We start from the raw sequence: 19,273 nt of genomic DNA on the forward strand, positions 1-19,273 counted from the left end.
GAGTAAACTAACGAAGACAGCTTTGAGATTACAGGCTCAACTGTGAAGTAGTAAAAACCAGATACTCTTAATTTCCAAAGGCTGTGCCTCTCCGATATTTTCTATTGTGAATTATTTATTGCATCTTACATTTTGAATCTTAATTTAAAATTATCCTATTATGTATATTTGTCTTTATGTTCTGTAAGCCTTGGGAAACTTCCTTGCATATCGATATTGAGGAAATATTATTCATTTTTGTATTTGTTAAGGGATATTTAGTACCAAGTGTGTGGCTAAAAGCAGGCCATATAGATAATGTGGATATAGTCATAAAGCACTTTGGACTCAGATGTCAAAATTTGAAATTCATAAGAAGGAAAATAATGCCTTGTCTTTCTCTGCCAAATACTCTATAATTCTTCATAGAGAATAGGCCAGAACTATCATTTCTTATTGCTTCTCAAAAGCTTCCCACTTCCTAGAATTACTCCTTGTCTGCTCCCTAGAGAATGCCTACTCTGATTCTGTTGCTCAATTGAGCAGAAGCTTTCTTGAGCTTTCCTTCCTCTTCCTTCAGGAGATTCTATTCTTTCTGCTGACTCTGAATCTGATACTTATTTTTATTAGTGTTATGCACACAGAGTTGAAGAGACAGAGAAGGAGAATGAAAACAAACTCAATGAACAGAACAGCTATATTCAGGATAACCTGAGAGATGCCTTCTTCAACTAAGTAGACAGAATGTCTCTCTTACAGGCTTAGGGTTTTTTAAGGGTTGGTATAGGGGGAAATGAGGCCAGATGTAGAACAAGAAGCTTCACAAGGACTCTGAAATTGGTTGGGTCCCTGCAGGGACCGGGGACCCAAAGGAAAAGAGGAGATTTGGTCAAGCAAGACCTAAAAGCCAAATACCAGCCCATCAATTATAGCACCTGTACCATGTTGCTATATCCCTAGGAGGATTCCCATGGTGTAACGCCTCTGAATAACAAATATGCAGTTTAACAAAACAAATACTAGGAAGCAAAGCAGAAACACATTTTGTCAGGGGGAGGGGCAGGATGAAGGGGGGGAAGTCAAGGGAAGGAAGGAAGACAGAGGAAGGGTGAGAGAATTCAGTCATAATATTCAATGTACATAAGTGAGAATGGAACTAGGAAAATTGAGGGGATGGGTGGGGTTGGGAGAGATGAGAAAGAACAATGGAATGGGTAACACTGATCAAGATACATTGTACTCATAAACTGACATGCTGAACTGAATCTCCTTTGTCAACTACTTAAAGGTAGTAAGTGAAGAAAAACAAACAAATAAATGTTTTTCCCTGTTATTTGAGGAATCAGAATCCTCAGAGGGATGGCCAGGAGGAATCTTGTGTGGATGGATTTAAATTCTTTATCTTACCATACCTTTAGTAATCATTTCATAATTCAAACTATTGCTTCAGAATATAAAACAATCTTCAGGACATAGAGAAAAGAAGAAATTTGCTTTAATAGCTCTGTGCTTATACCACTAGAGAACCAAACTAACTGAGAGATTCGTGGACTTCAAGCAACACTTTCTATGATTTTTTTTCTTTTTTAGTTATGTTTGTAAGAGAGAGCAACATGATTTTTGTATTTCTAGAGTGCTTTGAGAGTAATTCACTGGTAAGGGCACAAACAAAGCACAAAGACCAGTTTGTTTTTTATATTTAAATAGGGGATTGTTGGTGAAGAGCTGTGCCAGCCAGTACAGAGTGGAATAGTGTTTTATACAGTGATGGTTGGATTGCCTGAGTTCCTGCTGTTTTATAGCCCTGTCCCTTGAATCTGAAAATGAATAATCCCCCTTTTTCATGTGTACCTTGAAAGGTGAATAAAAATATATAATTTATATAAAATAGAACTAATTATATTGTCAATAAAAAGTATATTCACCTGATATTTTACCCAAATGATATATTGCATAAAACATGAAATTCCTAATTTATTAAACACTATGGAATTGTGTGTGTGTGTGTGTGTGTGTGTGTGTGTGTGTGTTGGGGCTAGAATTCAGGGCCTGTGTGCTATCTCTTAGCTTTTTCACTCAAGGATACTGTCCTTCAAATTGAGCTATAGCTCCACTTCTGACTTATTGCTGGTTAATTAAAGATTCAAGTTTCATAGACTTTCCTGTCTAGGCTGGCTTTGAACCGCAGTCCTTAGATCTCATCATTATTAAGATAAAATGACTTACTTGCTAATATGTTGCACCTTAAAAATGGCTTTCCTTCAAATGAAAAGATTTAAAACTTAAAGCATTGGTGGAACCGTTAGTTAAAACTTTTTGCTGAGAGATCATTTAATAATGTGAACAGACATGTTGAGCATTTGTAGAAAACAGAAATAAAAAGAGAGCATAGGCCCGGAGATCACATGACATGTACTAAGGATTACAACAGAGAGGCAGGAAAGTTACAATGACTCTGACAGTGCTTTTTGACATTTCCCACTGGAAACTAATGATTGGAGAAAGATTGGAGTGATGATTGGTGAAATCTTCTCTAACATGAACTTGAAAGTTCATCTCTTGATTAAAGAGGGAAGAATTAGGAGAGAGGATTTGGGTTGAATCAAGAAGCTGCTTGATACCAAGAGAAAAAAAAAATTTTATGTTCGGCAGATATAAAGGATTGGTGTTGATCAATTTTGTGTCAACTTGTCCATGTTTTAGATCCCAACTACTTAATCAAACATTAATTTTGATGTTTCAGTGAAGGTACTTTGGATGTGATTAAATCTCTACAACCAGATGACTTTAAGTGAAGCATATTACCCTTATTTATATAGGAAAATGTCATCTGATCATTAATGAGAAAAAATTGAAGCTCCTGAAAAAAGAAATATTACTTCAAGACTTGAACCCCTGCTGTCCAGTCTTCTAGCCCATGTTAGAAATTTCTGACAAGCCAACAATATACCTTCATCCAGTGAGATAACTCTTTAAAATAAATCTCTTTTTTTTGGTTGGTTGTGGGACTTGAACTCTGGGCCTGGGCACTGTCCCTCAGCTCATCAGCTCAAGGCTAGTGCTCGACCATTTGAGCCCCACACCACTTCTGGTTTTCAGGTGGTTAACTGGAGATAAGAGCCTCATGGACTTTCCTGCGTGGGCTGGCTTTGAACCATGATCCTCAGATCTCAGCCTCTTGAGTAGCTAGAATTACAGGCATGAGCCACTGGAACCCAGCTAATAAATCTCTTTAAACAAAAAAACCCAACACACACACACACACACACACACACACACACACACACACACACATATATATATCATAAAGCATGTAAATATAATTCATATTATAAATTAAAATAATTTATATTATATATAAATATAGAATTCAGGCCCTCATGCTCTTCTTAGCATTTCTGCTTAATGCTGGCACTCTACTACTTGAGCCACACCTCCACTTCTCGCTTTTCACTGGTTAACTGGAGGTAAGAGTCTCTTGGATTTTTCTGCTTGGACTGGTTTTGAACCTTGATCTTCAGATCTCAGCCTCCTGAGTAGCTAGAATTACAGATATGAGCCATGGGCTGAAAGTGTTTAATGTTTCCATGTACTAGTCCATGTACTAGGATTTTTAAAATTCTTTCCTATCAACCACTGCAACATTCAATTATTACTTTGTTTCTAATCTGACAGAAGAAACACTGAATTTTCATCTAGTAAATGTCATACATACCCAGCATCATAGGTAGGCTGTAACACATGACATGTATATTTCACCATAAAAATACACATCTTCACCTGATGAAAAAACAATTTGGCTATATGATTGATGATTCCTGAGCAGAGCAACACTATGCTTTTAAGTATCACAGAGTAAAATATAAACAGGTATTTTTTTTTTCTCATAGGAAAGGGCGTATGGACAAAGAGGGCTTAATGGATTATGAAAGGAATCTGATAGCTTAAGTACTAAGAATGAAGAAATAGCTTAGATCATGATTCTTTTTCTGAGGGAATAGTTAAAGCAACTGTAGTGTTTTAAAAACCTCAGACACAAGATTTATGCCATATTTTAGCAAACTTTTCTGAAACTATTAAAACAATGCTATTCAAAGTATGGTTCAAGTCCTGGCAAGTTAGGCCTGTAATTCTAGCTGCTCAGGAGCCTGACATCCGAGGATTGCAATTCAAAGCCAGCTGGAGCAGAAAAGTCCATGAGATTCTTATCTCCAAATAACCCGCAAAAAGCCAGGTGTGGCTCAAATCGTAGAGCACCAGCCTTGAGGGAAAAAACAAAAAACAAAAACCCTAAGGGAGCACTTGACACCCTGAGTTCAATCCCCAGTACTGGCACAAAACCAAAACGAAGTATGGTTCTACAGCTGGTTGTATCAACATTGAAAATAACCCAGAATTGCTAGAAAAAGAAACAGATTCCCCTCTCCTCAATCTCGCCTCACTTTGTATATCAAATTTTCTAGGAGTGGAACCTGGGAATCTGTGTTTTGAACAAACTTTCAAAGTGATCTGTTTTCTCACTAATGTTTGAAAAGTTTTGTATTAGCTGACAAAGCAGTCTCATGATGCTGAGCTGAGCTTCCCCAGAGAAAGTATAATGAGAAGGCTAGAGTTAACTAGAATTAATCATGGTTGATGGATGTCCTATCTTAGCCTCTGAAAGCAGGTGGGAAATTTTGGACAAAAATAACTTCAAGAGGGACAGAACTTAAGTAGGGCCATGGAAAGAGTGACAGTCTCTCATTTAAGTGTAGATGCACTTGCACACAGTGTCACAACAGGTTATGCAGCACAGGACAAAGAGGTCAAAGGGACGTGTGTCCAAGTATAAAAGTAGAATTAAAGATAGAACAATTCTGCTAAGTCAAGAAGGCACGCATCCTAGGACAAAAGACCTATTTTAGGCAGAAACTAAAATGTAAGAATCCATAGCCAAAGGTCTAAAATTGAGTATAAATTATATAATTCATAAAGGCCACCTGTATCTATTAGATCTTAGTTGCCAATTTTCCCCATCTTAAAAGAATCAGACCCTATTAATAGCTAATGCAATCATACTTTGTTCTACTGATTGACTCATGAATTCAGAAAAATAGTTTGGAAACTTCTGTGCGCCAAATGCAATGATAAACAATAGAGATACAAAGAGTAAGAGAAGCTATAACCCCCCCCCCCCAAAAAAAAAGATTGAGGGTTTATAATTGGAAATGCATTGAAAGTAGATGTGAAAACAGTATCCAGGACCTCTACAAAATCTGTGGGTGAGTAGGAGGATAAGGGGTAAGACACAAGAAATAATTGTCAGGTACTGGTGGCCTGTAATCCTAGCTACTCAGAAGGCTGAGATATGAGGAGCCTGATTTGAAGCCAACTTGGGCAGGAAAATCCCTAAGACTCTTATTAGCCATGAAAAAGCTGGAAGTGGGGGCTTGGAAGGTGGCTCAGTGGTAGAGTGCTTGCCTTGCATATATGAGGCCCTGGGTTCCATTCCTCAGCATCACATAAGCAGAAAAAGCTGGAAGTGGTGCTATAGCTTAAGTAGTAAAGCACTAGCCTTGAGCTGAAGAGCTGAGGGACAGCACCCAGGCCCAGAGTTCAGGCCCCACGACCAACCAAAAAAGAAAAAGAAAAAGTTGGAATTGGAGCTGTGGCTCAAGAGGTAGAGAGCTAGCTTTGAGCAAGACAGCACCCGCATCCTGAGTCCAAGCCTACATACTGACTGGCACAAAAGAGAAGGAGACAGAGACAGAGTCAGACAGAAACAGAGATGAGAGACAGAGAGAGAGAGAGAGAGAGAGAGAGAGAGAGAGAGAGAGAGAGAGAGAGAGAAGAAGGGAAGGAGAAAGAGAGGGAGGGAGGGAAGGAAAGGAGGAGAGAATCTGTTGGATAGTGGAGATGAGTGTGAGGGAGTTTGGGCTAACTCAAAGGTTGATAAAAGAGATTGAATACAGTCAAAATGGAACCTGTTGAAACTGAGGAAGGAGGTAAGATTGTAGAAAGAGTGGTAGGGGGATGAGATTGAAATACATTGTGCATATGTTTGGTGGTAATAATGAACTATCCTTCCCCTTGTAATAATGTGAACCACACTTCCCCTATAACCATCTAAGCTAATAAAAGATATGATTCCTGACATCCCAAGACTCAGAAATTAAATAAATATAAGAATAGATTCAGTGTGGGAATATTTTTTATGTAAGAATATATTTAAAAGCAATTCTCCAAATTCTACCCAGAATGTATACAGTGATTCTGAGAATGAATCACAGGAACTTTAACCCAGTTTATAAGAAGGAAGGGTTTGCCAAGGCATTGCTAACTCACACCTGTAATCCTTGCAATTCTGGAGGCTGAGATCTGAGAATCATAGTTCAAAGCCAGCCTGTGCAGATTGGTGGTTTAGACTCTGATCTCCAATTAACTACCAAAACTGCTGGAAGTGGAGCAGTGGCTCAAGTAGCACTAGCATTGAGCATAAAAGCTCAGGGACAGCACAGAGTTTAAGCTCTAGACCACAAATAATGAAGGACAGAAGGAAGGAGGGAGAGACGGAAGGAAGGAGGGAGAGACAGAAGGAAAGAAGGAAGGAAGGAAGAGGGGAAGGAAGGAAGGAGGGAAGGAAGGAGGGAGGGAGGGAGGGAGGGAGGGAGGGATGGAAGGGAGAGAGGGTGGATTAGGAAGATGATCAGGACGTTTTCCCAGGAGTAAAATATAAGCAATATCTTCAGTAATAATATGAAGTTAACCAAGGAAAGAGTTAGAAGGAAAGCATTCTAGATGAAAAAACATCAGCTTAGGGCTGGGAAGGTGGCTCAGTGGTGCTTGCCTTGCATGCATGAGGCCCCGGGTTCGATTCCTCAGCACTACATAAGCAGAAAAAGCTGGAAGTGGTGCTGTGGCTCAAGTGGTAGAGGGCTGCCTTGAGCTGAAGAGCTGAGGGACAGCACCCAGGCCCAGAGTTCAGGCTCAGGACCAGCAAAAAAAAAAAAAAAAGCACGCAAGCAAGCAAGCAAACAAGAAAGAAAGAAGGAAGGAAAGAAAAACACATCAGCTTGTGCAGATAGCAATGCACAACAGTATGAGGACTGGATTAGGATGTTCAAGGTGACTGGAATGCAGTGAATAAGGGGAAGATGGTGTGGGTCTAGTCACGGTAGAGGACCTGCTGTCATCTGGTGAAGACAGACTAGCCATAGCATCACAGGAGGTCACTGGGCAATATGGTTGGATTTGGATTATACAGATAAATCTTTTAGAAAATTGTTGCAGTTGCCTAAAGTAAGGGGTGATGATAGCTTGGAAAGCAGTCAAAGAGAAAGAGTATAAAAGAATCAATATTTATCATATAAGCTGGAAGCTGGTGGCTACTGAGGAGGCTGAGATCTGCAAATCGAGGCTCAAAGCCAGCCCAAGCAGGAAAGTCCATGAGACTCATAACTCTAAAAAAGCCTGAAGAAGTACGGCTCAAATGGTAGAACTCTAGCCTTGAGAGAAACAGCTAAGGACACTCCTCAGGATATGAGTTCAAACCCCAGTGTGTGTGTGTGTGTGTGTGTGTGTGTGTGTGTGTGTGTGTGTGTGTGTGTGTGTGTGTGTGTGTGTGTGTGTGTGTGTGTGTGTGTGTGTTTGAAAACAGTGTGAATCTTAACTCTAATGATAATTCATTTTCTAGTATTATGTATGTTTATAAATATACATTAGTGAATTAAATGCACGATTGTGCCTTCTATGCCATTTGAGCATTACTGCAGGGGGAAAAAAAAACATTGATGGGAATGTTAAACTTTTTTAAAAAATGCATTTGCTGCCAGGCACTGGTGGCTCACACTTATAATTCTAGCTACTCAGGAGGCTGAGATCTAAGGATCACTGTTCAAATCCATCCCTGGCAAGAAAGCCAGTGAGACTCTTATCTCCAATTAACTACCAGAAAAATAAAAAGTGATGCCGTGGCTCAAAGTGGTAGAGTACTAGCTTTGAGCAGAAAAAGTTCAGGAACAGTGCCTAGGCTCTGAGTGCAAGTCCCCCAACTGGTCCCAAAAATGTATTTGTTTGTTATCTTTGAGTAGTTGTACAAAGGGGTTTCAGTTTAACATGTCTGAGTACAATGTATCTTGTCAATATCACCTGTTCCAGCATTTGCCCCATATGTCCCAACCCCATCCATCCCCTCAAGTGGAAACATTAAATTTGATAAATCACAAAAAGTATTTAGAACAATACCTAGCACAATTATTACTTGATAATACATTCATAGCCAAGTCTTTTGTTTAAAGTCAAATATATTATTTAATATTTATACACATAATTGACATTTATATACACAAAATATATTGACTACTTAATGTATGTATAATAAAAGTTACTATTTCTTAGAATTTGCACTGACTGCCTGTATCCCCAAGTTAACCATTTTGAGTATATAATACAGCATTATTCCATTAAATGCTCAAGTTAAATTGCAGTAAATATCTCATTAGATGATCTTTATTCCTTTTTTTGTTGTTAAAGAGGCAACACAACAAGAAAGCCTTTAAATAAGGTATTTACATTTATTTATTTACTTATTATGACTGTACTGTGTTTGAACTCAGGCCTTGCCCTCCCACTTGTATTCTGGTTTTTTTTTTTCCTTTCAAGACTAGTGCTCTATCATTTGGTCCAAACCTGTGCTTCTTATTTTCATCCTTTTTGTGACAGAAAGTAAACCTTGTGTTTCTATACATGTCTCTCCTAATAAGAAATAATATTTTCCTAATGAACCCTTAGATGTGTATTTTAATGTTTTTTTCTTTCATGCATGTGTTTCTAATGCATTTATAAGATTATCTCTTTGTTGCTTTGTATGTCCCTCCCCCACAGTATAACCCCTGCTTTCACTATATTTGATGTCAGTATAACTTGTGGAGGAGAGGGGGAAAAACCAGTTGTTTAAGGATACAGGTGGACCTGTTGCAACAATGAGAAGTACAAGTTGTCATGTCCAAAACGAGCTTTACAACGTCGGGGAAGGGGGTTGGGGTGGGAAGGAGAAGGATTGGGATGGGGGGGAGGGGGGAGGCTGGGAAGGGATGTGAAGGGTAAACAAAGGAGGAGGCTGAAATGCTTGGTAAGAAATGTACGCATTATCCTGCCCATGTAATTGTAACTCCTCTGTACAGTATGTTCACAAATAAAATTAAATTAAATTAAAAAAACAAACAACAAAAAAAGAAATAATATTTTCCTAATCATTAGGACCTGACTGAATAAAAGAACTCAGCAAATTTGGCTAACTTCCTCAACCACTCTATCATCAAGGATTTATGTAAACCTACTTCATGTCAGCACTATACTAGATGTGTCTGCTGTAAAAACATAGGGTATGCAGAGCATCCCGTGCCTATAATACTACTCAAGAGGCTGAGATCAGAAAATCACAATTCAAAGCCAGCTTGAGCAGGAAAATTGGTGAGACTCTTGTCTCCAATTAACTACCAGCAAACTGGAAGTGACACCATGGCTCAAAGTGATAGAGTGCTAGCGTTGAGCAAAAGAACTCAGAGATAGCACCTAGGCCCTTACTTCAAGCCCCATGACTGACAAAAACAAAAACAAAAAACAAACAACAACAACAACAAAAAAAACATAGACTATGGTGCCAGCCAGCAGTCAGTTTATGTGGTAACAATAACCAACTTGGCAGGGGACCTAGAGACTCTAAACTATGGAATCTATTATGTATTCTTTCATTTGACCATTCTGTACAATATTCCTAAAACATCGTCATTTTCAGTAGTACTATCTTCAGTTGACAAATAGATAAATTCAGGCTCAAGGAGCTTAAGGGATTTGGACAGTCAGTAAGTGTGCACTACATTAAACTCCAGGATGGAAGGATAAAATATATGCTCTCAGCCATTGAATATGCTGCCTCTCCCTCCTGATATCTAGATAGGAAGATGCAATTGGAAATAGAACTAGTAGAAGGGAAGGGAAAAATTACTCTTCAAAGGGGTGCCATCGTCCAAAAAGAAATGTACTCTTCACCTGAGTTATGTAACTATGATACCTCTGTACATCACTTTTACACTTTTTTTTTAACAATTTAAATATTTTTTTAAAGAATAAAAGATAGTTACTAAAACTTGAAAATAAGAGTAGCCATTTATTAAATGTATCTTTTTGAAAAAATGGGTACATTTCAGAAGTGTTCTTTACTTCTACTATTATAGAAAGATGAATTATTGTCACTTTTGTACATTTGATATATGGTATTGCATGTATTTTCAGAAATATTTATATATATATGTACATACATATATTAAAGAATTCCACTTTGAACCCCATGGACTCCACTCCCAAGTTACTTGAGCTGATTCGAAACTTTGGTGAAGTATCAGGGTATAAAATTAACCCTCAAAAAATCAATGGCTTTCCTGTATGTCAATAACAAGAAGAGCGCGGCTGAAATCAGGAAAACAACTCCTTTTGTGTAGCCCCAGAAAAAATAAAATACCCAGGATTTAACTTAACTGAAGAGGTGACAGACCTCTATGATGAAAACTTTAAAAACCTGAAAAGGGAAATTAAAGCAGAACTAAGAAAGTGGAAACACATCCCATGCTCCTGGATTGGGAGGATTAACTTCATGAAAATGGCAATACTGCCAAAGGCTAGCTACAAATTCAATGCGATACCTATAAATATTCCAGCCTCATTCTTCAATGAAATACAAGAAGCAATCCAAAAATTCATATGGAACAATAAGAGACCCCGAATAGCAAAAACAATTCTTAGCAGAAAGAACAGCACTGGAAGAATATCAATTCCAAATTTCAAACTCTACTACAAAGCCATAGTAATCAAAACAGCTTGGTACTGGCACAAGAACAGACCTGAGGACCATTGGAATCGACTGAAGACCCAGAAATGAACCCACAAACCTATGGCCACCTAATCTTTGATAAGGGAGCTAAAAAAATAAAAGACTTTTAAAATTCTTCTCTACTTTTTAGCTTATTTGTGAAATTATTAAATTAAATAAATCAACTGGCTTTCTCAACCAAGGGAGGCTTTCCTAGTGTTGATAGATTAGAAAAAGGGACAACTTGGGGCTGGGAAGGTGGCTCAGTGGTAGAGTGCTTGCCTTGCATGCCTGAGGCCCTGGGTTCGATTCCTCAGCACTACATAAGCAAAAAGAAAAAAGCCAGAAGTGGCACTGTGGCTCAAGTGGTAGAGCGCTAGCCTTGAGCTGAAGAGCTGAGGGACTGCGCCCAGGCTCAGAGTTCAGGTCCCACGACCGGACCCCCCCCCCCAAAAAAAAAGAAAGAAAAAGGGACAACTTTATCCCTGAGAGTACAAGAATAGAACACATCCTGGAAATCACAACCCAGGAAAAGTACATCTAGCAGAGGGTTCTCCACAGCAGATTAAACACATCAGTCTTCACAAATAGGAATAAGAAACCATCTAAGAAAATTTCCCAGAACTTTAAGGATAAATCCCTGGAGAAAAAAATAAGAAGGTAACCATATCTTGAGTTATAACAATTAAACTATATTTAGAGTAATTAGCTCATTGGTATCTGTTTTATGCTGTGCCCAACTTGAATCTAGAATAGCCGAAAATTCACATAGGTCAGGCTTATATAAGGTTGTAGAGGCAAAACTTTGCTACTTAAGAATAAATGACAGGGGTTGGGAAGGTGACTCAGTGGTAGAGTGCTTGCCTTACATGCATGAGGCCCTGGGTTCAATTCCTCAGCACCACATAAGCATAAAAAGCCAGAAGTGGCACTATGGCTTAAGTGGTAAAGCTCTAGCCTTGAGCAGAAGAGCTGAGGGACAGTGCCCAGGCCCACAGTTCAGGCCCCATGACTGACAAAAAAAGGTAAAAAAAAAAAATTCCTAAAGTTCAATAGAAAAGTAATATTTAAAAAAAAAAAAAAGAATACATGACAGTGGCCACAAAGTTGGAGCCTGCTTACATAAAATCAAAATAGATGGGCTGGGAAGGTGGCTCAGTGGTAGAGCGCTTGCCTTGCATGCCTGAGGCCCTGGGTTCGATTCCTCAGCACCACATAAGCAGAAAAAAAAGGCAGGAAGTGGCACTGTGGCTCAAGTGGTAGAGCACTCGCCTTGAGCTGAAGAGCTGAGGGACAGCGCCCAGGCCCAGAGTTCAGGCCCCACAACTGGACCAAAAAACAAAAAACAAAACAAAATAGAATTTCTTTTATAAAGGCATGTTTGAGGAGTCAAGGAGGTGATATACTGGGTTATAGGACAGCAGCTCAGTCTTTAGAAGGGTAGTAAATACTAATTCTTAGTCAAAGATTTGTTGTTGAAAATGAACTATGTATGTGAACGCAAGCTGCTCAGTTCTGTCTGGTCAACTCTATCATAGTAACTGGCAATTCAAACTTAAAGGATAAGATTCTCTGAAACAAGCTAACACACACACTTATCCATGCCATTGGCAAATGGCATTTAGTACCCTCCATGTGCCAGTTGCAATGGGGAACACCGGAACTCATGAGAAACAAAAGTGGGTACCAGTAGCTCATACCTATACACAGCAGAACTCAAGAGAAACAAAAGTGGGTACCAGTGGTTCACACTTATACACACCTATAATCCCAGCTACTCAAGAGGCAGAGATGGGGAGGATTTTGGTTAAAGGCCATCCCAGAGCACCCCCTGCCCTCCAAAATTCAAGATTCCATCTCAATCAATGAAAGCTGGGTGTGGTGGCCTGAACTTGTCATCCAAGCTATGTGGGAAGTAAAAATAGGAGAATCCCACTTAGGCCTGCCTTGTAAAAATGTTAGATTCTATCTCCAAATAAGTAAAGCAAAAGAGTTAGGGTAGGGAGATGGAGATGACTCAATTAGTTGAGTTCTTGCATAGCAAGGGAGTCCCTAAGTTCAACCCATAAAAACACCAGAAGGAATGAAAGGAAGAAAGAGAGAGAGAGAGAGAGAGAGAGAGAGAGAGAGAGAGAGAGAGAGAGAGAGAGAGAGAGAGGGAGGGAGGGAGGGAGGGAGGGAGGGAGGGAGGGAGGGAGGAAGGAAGGAAGGAAGGAAGGAAGGAAGGAAGGAAGGAAGGAAGGAAGGAAGGAAGGAGGGAGGAAGGAAGGAAGGTTAGACCTTAAATAATTACAAAATTATACCATTAATTAAGTTTTTATTAGAGCAATAAAGGAAAGGTAACAAGTATGGTTAGAAGGCATTCAAGAAGGATCTAGCTTAGTTTGCAGGGGTCACAAAAAAGGTACAGCTTCAAAAAATGGGCTTTAAGCCAACCAAACATTTGGAGAAACCATATTCCTGACCAAGAGAACATAAATATTTTAAATCAGGAAGGAACAGGGAGATTGCCAGAATCAGAAATATAGTAGTTTGGGGGAAAAAGAAGAAGAAGAGGTTAGAGGGCTGGTTAGGGGCCAACAGGACATTATATGCCTTATTGAAGACTTGAAATATTAATTTGCACTGGAAAAATACTGCATATTTTTGCTAGTAAATACTAGGATATTTTAAAGATCTTTTTTGGATATGGTATTTGTTATGGAGCAGCAGACAGTAGACAGCAGGATGCATATGGCACCACCTAGAAGAGGACTTCCATAGCCTAAGCAAGAGATAATGATGGTGGGTGCCAGTGAGCCACTCCTGTAATCTTAGCTATTCAGGAGGTTGAGATCTGAGAATCACAGTTTGAACCCAGCCGGGGCAGGAAAGTCTGTAAGACTCTTATCTCTAATTTACCAACAAAAAGCTGGTAAGGGAGCTGTGGCTCAATTGGTAGAACATCAGACTTGTGGGGGCAAAGTGTGAAATTCAAGACCCTAAATTCAGGTCCTAGTATACACCAAACACACACACACACACACACACACACACACACACACACACACACACACACACACACACACACACACACACACACACACACACACACACTAAGATTACTTTGGTTATTGACAGTGAAGGCAGAAAAAAACGATGCATTCAGAATATAATTATCAGGTGGAAAAGAAAATCATGGCTTCAGACTACAAGCAAGGGCAGATAATGTAAAGGCATCATTAACTACAGAAGGATTAAAAGATGACCAGATTTGGAGAAAATATTGTGATTGTGACTGATATAAGTGACTATCAGGTTGATGTGGATGAAAAGTCCTCATCACTGGAGATAGTTTATCAGCATACACAATCTTTTATAAAAGACCAGCTTTTCTGGGTATCTTTTTCTTATTCTTTCTTTCTTTCTTTTTTTTTTTTTTGCTAGTCCCTGAGCTTCTTTTGCTCAGGCTAGCACTCTACTACTTGAGCCACATTGCCAATTCTGCCTTTTTCTGTTTATATGGTACTGAGGAATTGAACCCAGGGCTTCATGCATGCTAGGCAAGAACTCTACCACTAACCCACATTCCCAGCCCCTAAAATATCAATATGCTCAAAGGGGAAAACAAAAAGGAAAAACAAATTCAGGAAAAGGAAATTGAGTCTGGGATTTCCTGAATTTGATCCATTTGTGTGATTTTTAAATACAAACATTGAACGCATAAGTGATCTGATGAGCATACAGATCAGAGAAGAAATTTGGACTGGAAATATATTTACTTTTCACTATTTGCAATTTTAAGAGAAAATATGAGAAAAGTTAGAAAGAAAACATGAAATGGGAAGGTAAGTAAAAGAAGGAAGAGCCAGGCACTGATGGCTAATGATTGTAGTCCTAGCTATTCAGGAGGCTGAGACCTGTGGATCGAAGCCAGCCTGGGCAGGAAAATCCACCAGACTCTGTTTTTCCAATTAACCACCAAAAAAAGCCAGAAGTGGAGCAGTAGCTCAAGTGGTAGAGCACTATCCTTGAGCACAAAATCTCAGACACAGTACCCAGGTCTATGCCTCAATCAGAAAGAATGACATTGTCCCATTTGTTAGGAAATTGGAAAGACTTGGAAAAAATTATATTAAGTGAAGTAACCCAGGCCCAAAGAAACATAGGTCCCATGGTTTCCCTTATTTGCAATAACTACTACATGTGTAGGATAAGCAGAAAAGGCCAAAAGCTATGTACATATGACCATATAAGATGATGTTAAGTGAAATGAACTCCAAGATAGGGACACAAATATCTTTTTTCTTTCTTGCTATTGTTTCTAACGGATTTATAATGTACCATGTGATATTTTTGTTGCTTTGTATGTTCCTCCTCCATGGTATAACCCGTTTTCACTGTATTTGATGTCGGTACCCTGCATCTTGTACATACACTTCTCTAATTTGGGGAGGGGAAGGGAAAAAACAAAATGCTTAAATAGGGATACAGGTTGACCCATTGTAATAATGAGATGTACAAAACACTATGTTGAAAATTAACTTTACAACTTTGGCGATGGGGGCCCGGAGTGTGTGTGTGGGGGGGTGTAGTTGTGGAGGTGGGAGGTAAGGGATGGTAGGGGGAAAACAAAGGAGGAGGCAACAGTGCTCAATAGGAAAGGTACTCATTACCTTGCTTATGTAACTGTAACTAACTCCTCTCTTTACAATAAAAAAATGTACAAAAAATAAGAAATAGATAGCTCTGTTGAGGCAGAGGAGATGAGGTAGACTCCTATAATTCACTCTATCCTGATAGGTATGTTCTGGCTTTCAGTTTTATTGTTAATGTCAACAGAAACTCATTAGCTTAAGCTAGAAATTTTATGGTTAATTTAAGTGTTTCCTCTCCAGGAATCCTATCAGCCTTACTTCTGTACTGGCTTAGCTTGTACTGTGCTCTTTTGGTTTATTTATCTTGACTATTTTGCCACCAAACCCATATTTGTTTGTTTGTTCTGGTTTGCTTTTGTTTTTGTGTTGGTACTGGGCCTTCAACTCAAGGCCAGAGCACTGTTAGCTCAAGGCTGACGTTCTACCACTTGGGCCACTTCTAGTTCTGGCTTTTCTCTTGTTAATTGGAGATAAGAGTCTTCTTAAACTGGCTCCAAACTTCTATCCTCAGATCTCAACCTCTTGGGTGGTTAGGATTACAGACATGAGCCACCAGTGCCCAGCACACCATATACATTTTTAATGCTGCATCTTTTCAGATAACTTTCAATCCTAGAATGTTCCTCTGCTATTGATTTGATTCTCTTAACCACAGGGTGCAATTCCCTAATTCTCTGAATTTCTTGTACTTTTAAGACTGTATACTGTGGATTGTTTAAAAAAATGGTGGAGACTAAAATAAATGTTTATCCCAGAGCAGAGTGTGGCTGTCACCAGTCTTGGGATCTGTGTCAGTATAATTGCCAGTAGATTTAGATTTAGGCTCTCTTGGGTATTTTCTGTAAAATACATTTTGGGCACTGGTTTTATTTGTTTTTTGTTGTTGTTGTTGTTTGTTTGTTTAGTTGTCAGTTGTGGGGCCTGAACTCTGGGCCTGAGCACTGTCCCTCAGCTCTTTAGCTCAAAGCTAGTGCTCTACCATTTGAGCTACAGCACTATGGCCACCCTTTTCTGTTTATGTGGTGCTAAGGAATTGAACCCAGGGCCTCATGCCTTCAAAGCAAGCCCACTACCACTGAGCCACCTTCCCAGTCTAACCACTGGTTTTTTTTGTTTTTTTGTTTTGTTTGAGTCAGAAAAGCATAGGAAACATAGAGACCTGGAAATCCCCACTTTTTTTTTGAGGGGGGGGTCCAGTCATGGGGCCTGAACTCTGGGCCTGGGCGCTGTCCCTCAGCTCTTCAGCTCAAGGCTAGCGCTCCCTGGGCCTGGGCGCTGTCCCTCAGCTCTTAAGCTCAAGGCTAGCGCTCTACCACTTGAGCCACAGCACCACTTCTGGCTTTTTTCTTTTTGCTTATGTGGTGCTGAGGAGTAGAATCCAGGGCCTCATGCATGCAAGGCAAGCGCTCTACCACTGAGCCACCTTCCTAGCCCCAGCCCCACTTACTTTTGTTTAAATATTTACATTTTACAGCAAAGACATTTCTTTAAATGAGTTGGAAATGAATGGATGAAAAAAATCCATGACCTAATATAACTTCTATCACATAACTTTATTTTGTCATTAAAGATATGAGTAGACAAGTTTCTTCCTTCCTTCCTTCCTGCCTGCCTGCCTTCCTGCCTGCCTTCCTGCCTGCCTTCTTTCCTTCTTCCTTCCTTCCTTCCTTCCTTCCCTCCCTCCTTCCCTCCTTCCTTCCTTCCTTCCTTCCTTCCTTCCTTCCTTCCTTCCTTCCTTCCTTCCTTCCTTCCTTCCTTCTTTTTTGTGCTGGTACTGGGGCCTGAACTCAGGTCTGGGTACTGCTTCTTAGTCACTGGCACCTGGCTTTATTTTCTATTTATAATCATCTTCAGTGATTTCACTTATACAAAGTAGACCTTTATTTTTCTCTAGATCAAGGATCTTCAAACTATAGCCTGAAGATCAATTCCCACCCACTATCTATCTGCGTTTGACTGGAACATTGCCACACCCACAAAGGCCATCTGTCTCCAAGCTTATCTCAGCATCCCAAAGGCAAAGTGCTATTACTTGATTCATGCTGGAGAATGGGGTTTGGTTTCTCTGTTCTGCTCTAGCCCCAGTCTTAGGGAGGGCTTTTATGCTGTCTTGTCCCTTATCCAATAACAGCCAAAGGACCTTGTCCTTTCAACTGGTCTTGAGAGAGTTTCCTGACTGTCCCCGGCAATGGGAGATGTCTGATGTTTGGTATTGCTTTAAAAACCTATGCCAAAGATCTCTCTAGTGGTAGAAGAGAACACAGAGTGGTTTTGTTGGTTCTTTGGTTGGTTGGTTGATTGTTTGTCCATTCCCTTAGTTGTAATGTTTCTCTGCCTGGGATGCCAGGATACCTCTTAACAATGGCCCATTGGTGGTTACTTTGTAAGAGACAAAAGTCCAGGGAAGGGTATGGTGTCTCACACCTATTCCTCCACACTTCCAAATTCCAACTTTATCACTGAAGGGGGTGCTTTGATCCCTTCCTCTAGCTCCAGTCTTCTTGTACACACTCAGAGGACGCTGAGGGGGCCTGCAAAAGAATGAAGTTTTCCTTTTTGTAGGCATGCTTGATGTTTCAGCGTGACTTGCTAGCCCACATGTGATCTCTGCAATTCTTGAACAGTGAGCTGATGATTTTTTAACTGCCTTTATTGCCCCTTCTGAGATACCTCTTCAGCAAGTAAAACATTTTTTGTGCTTTATCTCTCCTTAGAGAAGCTTGTTTGGTTTTTAGGTTATATGGTTATCATGTGATCTCAGCTTTCTAAGTTAGATTTTTGTAGTTTATCTTGTTTTTATTTTTGTTAGTTATGAGATCAGCATTATTTGCAGCTTCTTATGCCTTGAATGAAGGCAAAAGTAATAAGATTATTTTGTAGTATCAGTCATAATAGTATAGAGGGTCATAGAACTACGACTATTTGCACAAAACAATAGTTTATGTTGTGCCACAGATTCTAAAAAAGTACTTGGGCTAGAAGTAAGAGTATAAAATCCCTGAATATAAAATTATGTATTAAATATAATCATATAATTTAATTTCTTTTTGATATATACTTTCAGGAAAAGGGGGCTAGACTAGTTATATTTGAAAAGCTCCAGACTAATTCTCCCTCTCTCTCTTTCCCTTTCTTTCCTTCTTTCTTTCCTTCCTTCCTTCTTTCCTTCCCTCCTTCCTTCCCTCCTTCCTTCTTTCTCATGTTCTTTCCTCTTTTTTCCCTTGTTTCCTTTCCTTTCCTTCCTTTTGTGTGTGTGTATGTGTGGGCGGGGCAGGCAGTACTGGGGCTTGATCTTAGGACCTGAGCACTGTCCCTTAGCTTTTTTCTCTCATATTGGGCCCTCTATCACTTGAGCCACAGCTTCACTTCTGGTTTTTTGGTGGTTAACTGAAACTAAGAGTCTCACAGACTTTCCTGTCCAGGCTGGCTTTGTACTGCAATTCTCAGATCTCAGCCTCCTGAGTAAGTAGGATTACAGGAGTAAGTCCTGAGTCACAGGAGTCTGGCTGATTCTTAAATTCCTGCTAAGTGAGCAGTGTTCTAATCTAGAAAGTATTAACTAGAGACTTCCTCTTCAGCAGATCTCTAACGGTATACATTTTCAAAGACCTGACTTCAGAAAGGCTGAATATGGTTCTAGTGTGGTTTAAAAACAGTTACCATCCTGTTCTACAGTTTAAGTCTTCTGCTCCTCCAAAACCAGTCTTCCTCAAGGGCTCCGTAGGAGATCCTACCCGCACTTCATTTTTGCAAGAATTTGAAAATCTTAGTTAAGGCTTGAAAGACTGACTCGTAACTATGAATGTACTTC

General features: G+C 39.7%; 1 protein-coding gene across 6 annotated transcripts in view; it reads left to right on the forward strand.

Annotated features, from left to right (window-relative positions):
• Cntn1 (contactin 1) overlaps nucleotides 1-19,273 on the forward strand; it is a 297,750-nt gene that overhangs the window by 96,518 nt on the left and 181,959 nt on the right. The gene's annotated exons all lie outside the window — the stretch shown is intronic.

The sequence above is a fragment of the Dipodomys merriami genome, unplaced genomic scaffold (genome assembly GCF_024711535.1).
Source record: "Dipodomys merriami isolate MVZ:Mamm:240054 unplaced genomic scaffold, mDipMer1.0.p SCAF_10, whole genome shotgun sequence".
NCBI lineage: Eukaryota > Metazoa > Chordata > Mammalia > Rodentia > Heteromyidae > Dipodomys > Dipodomys merriami.